Source organism: Solea solea, unplaced genomic scaffold (genome assembly GCF_958295425.1).
Source record: "Solea solea unplaced genomic scaffold, fSolSol10.1 scaffold_41, whole genome shotgun sequence".
NCBI lineage: Eukaryota > Metazoa > Chordata > Actinopteri > Pleuronectiformes > Soleidae > Solea > Solea solea.
In genome coordinates, this window is record NW_026704052.1 from 173,232 (window position 1) to 182,064 (window position 8,833).

Genomic DNA, 8,833 nt, shown 5'->3' on the forward strand with positions numbered 1-8,833 from the left:
CACATGTTATGGGTGAGCGAGCTGACTCTGGCAAGATGGTCGCCCTTGTGCCGAAATTCCACTCCACTGGCCAGCAGTGCAGACGAAACATCTACCCTTTATTATGTAGATCTCTGGTCAGAATAGTCAGGGTCATGTGTATTTCATTTGGCTACTCGTGTTCAAATTTCAGAGAATAAAACAAACAAACTCCCATAACTTACAATTATCTGTATGTCCATCCAACCCTAACCCACTGCAGGGGGTAGGTCTCTTTCTAGGGTGGAAGAGTTCAGGACCTTGGTCTGAAAATCAAACAAAACAAAAAGATTACAGATAAGAAACCACAAAAAAATACACTACTGCACTACATTACTTGTGAACACAAAACAGTGATGTCATAGCCCCGCCTTTCTCTCTGCTGTCATTCACTGTCTTGTGTTGTGATGGTTTGACAGTGTTACCAAATAATGTTAATTAATTAACTAAAGTCAGTCTGAAAAGACACAGAGATCACAAGGACACGTCCTTGTCCACACTTCAGACACAGAGTGATGATTGAAGATGAACAGTGAAACTGAATTGTAATATAAGGCCTAATCAAAACCTTAACTTTTTACTTAAATATCTTACAGAAGCCCACAATCCTCATGTGGAGGATAAAGTGGTAGGAACTGGGTGGATGGAGGGTCTGTATGTGAGTGTGTGTGTGTGTGGTCACAGTCTCCCTTACATAGTTCTTATAGATTTCCTGATTAAAACACACAAAACTCACCATCATCATCATCATCATCCTCAGGGCAGGGGGCATGTCTCTTTTTAGAGATGAGGTTAGAGCTTTTGTCTGAAAAAAAAAAAAACAAAGATATTTTATTAATTTGTGGAGTAAGTGAAGTCAAAGTATGTTTGTCAAGTTCACAGGAAATGACCTCTTGCTTTCACAGACTTCTTTCTTTTCTTCTGAGAAGGTTTCTGACTGAAACTCAGGTTCTCATCTACAACAGAAACACATAAAAATCCATAAACACACATCAGTGGAGGTTCATGTGTAAACATTATTAAACAATTGTTGAAAAAATAATGAATAATAAAGATATTGGGACATAAAGAAAGATATTGTACACAAATAAGACCTGTTTTTAAAATAATAATTATAAACAATAATAACAATGATAATTATGACAAGTAATTCATACACTTAAGAGAAAAGTATCACTCCTGAAGTTTTTTTTTTTATATAAAATCCATGAAAACAAACAACTCACCATCATCCTCACTGCAGGGGGCAGGGGAACAGAGGTCACGACCTTTATCTGACAAAACAAACAAACCCACAGACATTATTCCGTATGTGTGTGAAAGGAATTCACTGTATGTGAGAAAAACAACTGAAAATAGTAAAAACATTTCATTTGTAACTCAGACATTATTCTTACATTTGACAAGCAAATATTATAACCTTTAATACACTTTTTGAAAGTGAATGAATGAATTGCTGAAGCTCTAACAGAGACAAGATAAAAATAGAGTGAGTTTTTAGTTTTTCAAACCTTACCTTCATCCTCTTCATCTGTTTCTATCGGAGAGGTCACATGACTCTGTGTCGGTGTGGGACTTTCACCTGAGAAAAAGCCAACAGTCAAATATTAATACAGAGTATTTTAAAGAAACAATTCTGTACAGGTAGAAATATGTAGTTTGTGTATTTATCAAACTAGTGTCCAGCTATAGGTGTTGACAAAAAACAACAACACAGACAGCTGTTACACAACAACATGGTGTGTACATAAAAACAACAGTGTGTGTACATACATACCAGACACAGAGGGATGGAGTGTGTTAAAGTTCCTCCCTGTTAAGGTGCTACTGCCTTGTTCCATAGCAAACAAAAGCTTGCTAATCTTTGCTATCTGAAAGGTTTTGTCAGTCTGTCTGTAAAAGTCCCGGTGAACTCTGATGTCATGACCCATGAACCGAGCAACTTGTTCCAGCTCTTGTTCGTCAAGATCCAGGAGCTGGCAAAGTGTGGCCACCTGTTTTCTTAGTTTAGTTGACCTGAGGAGCTCAGGGTTTTCTGCTTTGCTCTCCTCTGCATATTTCCGCAGACAGTCGCAGCCACGTATGTTCGTCAGCACACCAGCTCTGGCAAAGAGGTAGGGATTTTCAGTGGGAACACCAGCTTCATCTCTCCATTTCAACAACACTTGGATTGACTCCATCATCCTGTGTGTGAAAAAAACAGGAACCTTCTTCCCTCTTTTTCCTCGGACCTCGATGCGAGTCAGCTGTTTGCTCAGTTCCTTCTCTAAAGGAGACAGAGTGCTGTAAATGTCCTCATTGATAGGATTAGTGTTGACTTTTTTGTAGGCTTCGAGAGTCAAGCGCGATGCTTCTCCTTCACGACGCTTATTAAAAACAATCAGCTGTGCCAGAATGCTCTCATTTAACACCTTGTATGCAGTCAAACTCAGCTGCTGCTCCAGTTCAGCTCTGGCTTTGTCTTCCACCATCCTGAGATGATCTCTAAGTGCCATGACATTTTTTGTGAGGTGAATGTCATCGGGTTTGTTCCACCTCTTATCCTGCATGCTCTGGTGAGCAGATACCGCAACATGAGTTTTCCAATTTTTTTCCAACAGCTCCAAAAACTTTTTTGCCTTTTTTTCTGCCAGGTCATCATCGTTCATGAGACTTTGCCCAATCAACACCTCCACTGCTCCTTTCAGGCAGAATCCCACTCTCACTGCTGTTGAGGGTTTCCCATATTCATTTTTGCTTGGACTGAATTCTGTTAATTTCTTGGCTGCATTGACCACAAGCAGAAATTTCTTGGGGACACATATGTCTTCCAAAGTCCTCACAGTACTGTCCATAGCTTTGGCAGTCAACATGAATCTACCAAGCTCCCTCATTCTTTGAGATATATAGTTGTGCTTGGACTTCACACGACCATGTTTTGCATAAAGTGATTCCCCATAGTTGCAGATCAATGAATCGCCCCTGATGTGGAAGGACACGTCATCCTGTCTCATTTTATTAATAATAGCCTGACATCCACTAGATGAAGCCATTATAGGAAGCAGGCGTGCTGAAACACTCTGTACTGCCCCTCTGGTCTTTCTCTTGTTGTCTGTCTCACTGCTGGTTTTAAGTTTACATGATCCCTGGTGTCTCCACAAATCAGTCCTAGAAAACATGCCGTAGCAGAATTTACAAGGCAAATAGTGCCATGCAGATGTTTTATGAGACGGCTGCTTTACAGTTACTATCTGTCCTTTGCCTTCAGCCAGGACCCTCACATTGTGCTTAAAATCTCCTTTCCTTCTAATTTGTTCTAAAAGAACTTTTCTTTGTGGTGACTTTGATGCAAAGCTGAATGCATGTGCCACATCCTTTACCTCCATATGCTTCCTCTGCAAGTGCCTCGCCATCTTGTTATTTGGCTGATGGCAATACAAACAATAATGTTTTTTGTCCCATGATCTTTTGTTGTCTTTTCTTTTTGTACATGTCTTAACAGTCACATTAACACTAACTTCAGTTTTGGTTGTCTTTGTTTTCTTATTTTGCCCCTTCACATACGTTCTTAGGTTCTTTTTTTTTCTGATTGTGAACTTGCCTTTGAGTGGATCTTCTTCCTGATCATCATCATCCTGATCTTCCTCATGGTCATCATCCTGATCTTCCTCATGGTCACCATCCTGATCTTCCTCATGAGCTTCTTCCTGGTCATCATCTTGTCCTTCTTCCCAGTCATCATCCTGATCATCTTTCTGATCCTCTTCTTGATCTTCATCCTGATCTTCCTCATAGCCATCATCCTGATCTTCCTCCTGTCCTTCTTTTTGATCTTCTTCTTTATTAAAATCTGGGTCATCATCCTGATCCCCACCCTGATCTTCTTCAGCCAATATTGTACTTGTAGATTTGGGCTCATCAGTGTCAAAGTCCGTGTCCACGTTTTCAACCACATCACTGGGTGTAGATTCATAATATTTGGGATCATAGTCAGGGTCCCTCACGTAACAGTCCACATCTGACCCCTCACTGGACATGTCAGGGGATGAGACCAGCTGCAAGTAAAACACAATCATGAGCATCTTCACTGAGCAGCTGGACCATCATTAACTCGTTAGTGACCTTGTTACCATGTCAGTCATCAGTCTAAACATTAGAAATCTTTGTTTTAAAAACACAAACATTCCAGAACATCAGTCACACTTTTCACATCTGGCAAAGCTACAGATCTTAATAATAATTAGCCTTTAACATAAAGTTAGCAAAAGCAATAATAAATATAATAATACACCATAGCAATAATTCATCCAGCACACCAACTATTGTATCATTAATAACAGGGATATCACATACTGTAAGTAACTCTTAATATTTAGTACACTTTTACATCTTTGACACAAAATGTTATTCAAATCTCTTCAAAGAACGTTTCCTTATTTTCTGTTTAAACTAACTGTTTTAAATAGTTTGGTTAATGTTCAGTAAAGAAAAAGTGTGAAGAGCAGTGTTTTCTATGCATCACTGTGTCCCTCACCTGCTCCCTGTGTCACACTCACACACATACACAGATACCTACAGTACTGCACGTTTCATTTATTTTGCTTTAAAACTATTTTAAACATTTAGATAGTTACACAATAATGTCACATTTCAGCTTTTCAACTAAATAAAAGTTAAAAAAGCTAAAATGTCTTACTCTTAATTAATTACTAACTAATTAAAACAATTAAATAAAACATTTTTTGTGTTTCACTTTCTGTGAAAACCAAAGCAAGGCTGAAACTGGAAGGACATTAACGTGTGCCCGTGCGTCAACGTAATTGCAAGCCCACGTTTCTTGTAAGGAAGCAGCAGTGTCAAAGCGTGCTGCAGTGTAAAAGTGTGCTGCAGTGTAAAAGCTTACAGCACCTGGTATTCCCAGGCAGTCTCCCATCCAAGTACTAACCAGGCCCGACCCTGCTTAGCTTCCGAGATCAGACGAGATCGGGCGTGCTCAGGGTGGTGTGGCCGTAAGCCGACGGGCAGGTGACACAGACTCCTTTTATAGACCAGGCAAGGCCCCCTGCTCGTGGAGGGGCTCAAAAGTCAGCCTTCCGAACACACTGCACTTGAGCCTTTATCGCCACTACCTGCTACACTCTATTCCAGTATTTGGAAGCTACACCGAGATGGGTAAGCTGCTGTTGGTGCCGTCAGGTCCAGTTGTTGCTGAATCTATAGGAAATGACAGCCAGGTATGCCAGTGAAAAGGTCGAGTGTTTCCTCTCCAATGTGTGCTGGAGGTTGAAGTTGAACACAGCACAGCATTAACGAGCACCTGAGTCAAGGCATTGGACTCTGGGACTATCCATTTCCTGCACCATCGGCCAAAGAGCTGTGTCTGGGAACAGCCACCCAGTGCTGGGCAAGTACACCTCATACTTACCTGGCAGGGGAGACACCATGATCAAGAAGGTGGTTCACCCAGGGCGAGGCTCAGCCATTGCACTCTGGTTGTGCTGACCCCTGCAAATTCCCCAAACGTGGGAATCTTGACTGCATAATTTTTGCTGGTGGGGTACTGCGTCCGCGCTCTCCCCCGATGACGTAGTTGTAAGCAAAGGTCAGCCGCCCAAAGTTCCGCCTTGTGTGCCCATCTCCAGGCTTCTCACGTGCTCGCAGAGCGACATCCCCAGTCTTTCCAAGTTGCTGGGAATGGGATGGTTGTGGGTGTTGTCTTTTAGCTCTAAGGAAATGTCATGCTCCCTTTCCCGGCTCTTTGTAGGAGAACTGGATTGATGGAGATGGATCCATGGCCATCATGCCAAGGGTTAATACTTTGGCGCTTGTTCCGTCCACTCCTGTACATTGACCTGATATTGAAGCGATGCCAGGAGCAGCTCACCATTTCAGAAGCCCGGAGGAGCTGGGAAACGGCCCGGCAGTTTGTACTGCTCGGTGTGACACAGAGCTGCTTTGCTCATGCACTCACATCTACCACTAAACCTTGGAGGTGTGCCACAGCCTCAGCGATTGATAGAAAACTGCAGCACACAACCAACAGTAAGAATGCACTTCCAAACATGCAGTCAAATGTGGGCGGTTGATTGGCCGGCAAACCAAAAACGTTGAAGAAAGGCTGTCCCAAGGTGGCCGGCCGGGCCGACCGAGACTGTGGTGACTCCGGCGGATAGACTCGTTGGCTGACCTCAAGGAGAGGGTCTATGTCGACTCTGGTTTTTCTTCAAAATGCACAAGTCTTTCGCCTTTTACTAAAGACTTCCGTGGAGAGGAACGTCCGAGAGTTTAAGTTATTTTTGGTGGGCTTTGCTGTATGGCTGCGCCCTTTGAGTGTGTCAAATGTCAAGCAGCTGTCCGTCACGGCTCAGAGGTGCACTTAGATCACCTGGGGGCGGAGGTGATCGGCAGCAGCCTTTGTTATGCGCACTTCAGAAACATGGCACCACAACAAGTAACTTGTGCGCCAAGATCTTGAGTTGGCCCCAGACACTGGCGGGCCATCGCTTCTCGGCCTTTTGGCTAAGATCAAGTGTAGTATCTGTTCTTATAAGTTTAATATCTGATATGTCCTCTATATGGGGATTAAATATTAACCCTCGGGTCGTGTTCGGGACAAATCTGACCGATTTAAACTTAAAACACTCATAAATATCGTGTTTTACATCCGATTGCCTCAAGGCCTCATGATATCCTCCACACAATGCACTTGAACATATAAAAAGTGACGATCACCTCTTTCATTGAATTTTGAGTGTTTTAATCAACTTTGTTACACCTGTGGTGTTCCCGGTCAAAAGTGACCATCATAGGAAATGAATGGGAATCCAGGCTATATTCGTCCATCAGACAGAAAACATCCCCATACACACCACCCCAACTCACTCACTCACTCACTCACTCACTCACTCACTCACTCATTCACTCACTCACGCACTCACGCACACATTTCAGACTGAACAATGTCTTTTGCGGGTTCACATCTCGTTCCCGTGCTTATGTGCCGATCCTCCCACGTGAACCAACTTCCTGATGAAACAACTTATAGTATCTTTTCACAAACTAGACAGGTGTCTGTCATGTGAACCCCTCTTTTTCCCGCGCTTATGTGCCGATCCTTCCACGTGAACCAACTTCCAGATGAAACAATGTATCATATCTTCTCACAAACTAGACAGGTGTCTGTCATGTGAACCCCTCTCTTTCCTGCGCTTTTGTGCCTGTCCCCCACGTGAACCACACCTTCCAGAATAATTAATGTATCATTTTCACACAGACCCCTCTATATATAGCTTGATGTTTGCCTTGCACTCCTTTTACTCGGAGCACAATGAGTAGGCGACTGACCAAGAGGTTCTCTGTGGAAGAGGTTCTCGTCCAGCTTTTTGGACACGATGAAGAGGGCACTGAAATAGATCCAGAGATAGAGGAGGATGTCTCCGAAGTGGAAGACAACACTGATTTGGATCCAAACTATGAGGAGACTGCCCAGTCAACAGATGGAGAGGGAGAGGCACCTGAAGAACAGGCACCTAAAGAGAGTTTCCAGTCCAAGAGTGGAGACTTGCTCTGGTCTTCATCCCCCCGGGACAGAGGAAGTAGAGCTAGAGTGGAAAATGTCATAAAGATGACGCCAGGGCCAACACGATATGCAATATCTCGTGTCGATGACATCAAGTCCAGCTTCCAACTCTTTTTACCAGAGTCCATTGAGGGAATTATACTCGAAATGACAAACCTGGAAGGGAAGCGTGTGTTTGGGGACACCTGGAAAGAAATTGACCTGGTAGAACTCCAAGCCTACATAGGTCTGTTGATTTTAGGAGGCCTCTGCCAGTCTGGTCAGGAGTGTGCAAGCCCCAGCTCTCCCTCAACAAGGACATGGGCAGAAAAGGAAGCGTTGTGAGCTATGTGCACCTAGAGACAACAAAACAAGCCTGAGATGCTGCAAATGTGATGCCTTTGTTTGCAAGGCCCACTCTGACCTGAGTGTCACATGCCAGTCATGTGCATGAATACACACACACACACACATTCCTGTATGGGCATCAAGGTGAGGTCCGAGCGACAGCACTATGGATGTGAGGACCACCATTTCTACTATGCTTAAAGGAAGAAAAAAAAAACATTTGCACACAAGATGGCGCCCTGACACCAGTTACCACTTCAGCTTCTTAAAAAATTATGTTTGAAAAACTCAGTGTAAAATCTGTATCACCATTGACGTGAGGACCTTCTCGTTAGGGAACTTTTGGTTTCAATTGTGGCTAAAACAGTTTAACTACTGTCTTTCTTTGCTGTACTTTAATGTTTAGACTAAGATTAATATTAATACAGTCTGAAAAGAGGAGTAAATTTAAGATAAAATATGATGATCCAAATAAATAAAAAAATGAAATCGGAACTAATGTTAGAAAATTTAAATCAACATTTAAAAAAGCCAATAAAGCTGCAAATTCAAACATTGACTGTAATCATTTTATTGAATATTTTCTAAATTCCCACATGAGGGTCAGAGGTGTGGTGAGAAGTGGGTGTCAGACACTGGACAAGTCACCAGTCCATCACAGAGACAACCTTTCCCTCTCACAATCACACTTACAGTCAATTATGTCAACATTTCAACATTTAACCTGCATGTTTTTAAATTGTTGAAGGAAAAAAAACTCACACGGAGAACATGCAAACTCCCGCAGGAAGACCTGATACATATATATATATATATGTACGTATATATGTATGTATATATATATATATATATATGTATATATATATATGTCTTATGAACATAATTGGCTCAAACAGCCTAAATGCACAAATTTGCTCTCTTTGCATCTCA

General features: G+C 42.3%; 3 non-coding genes and 1 pseudogene across 3 annotated transcripts; 3 read left to right on the plus strand and 1 right to left on the minus strand.

Annotated features, from left to right (window-relative positions):
• Positions 1-4,893: 4,893 nt before the first annotated feature.
• Positions 4,894-5,012, minus strand: LOC131450378 (5S ribosomal RNA). The gene has a single exon (XR_009235292.1). It is a non-coding gene; the product is annotated as a 5S ribosomal RNA (ribosomal RNA).
• Positions 5,013-5,414: 402 nt separating this feature from the next.
• LOC131450129 (U1 spliceosomal RNA) lies at positions 5,415-5,578 on the plus strand. The gene has a single exon (XR_009235067.1). It is a non-coding gene; the product is annotated as a U1 spliceosomal RNA (small nuclear RNA).
• Positions 5,579-6,204: 626 nt separating this feature from the next.
• Positions 6,205-6,317, plus strand: LOC131450327 (U5 spliceosomal RNA). The gene has a single exon (XR_009235243.1). It is a non-coding gene; the product is annotated as a U5 spliceosomal RNA (small nuclear RNA).
• Positions 6,318-6,496: 179 nt separating this feature from the next.
• LOC131450279 (U2 spliceosomal RNA) lies at positions 6,497-6,625 on the plus strand (annotated as a pseudogene).
• Positions 6,626-8,833: the final 2,208 nt, after the last annotated feature.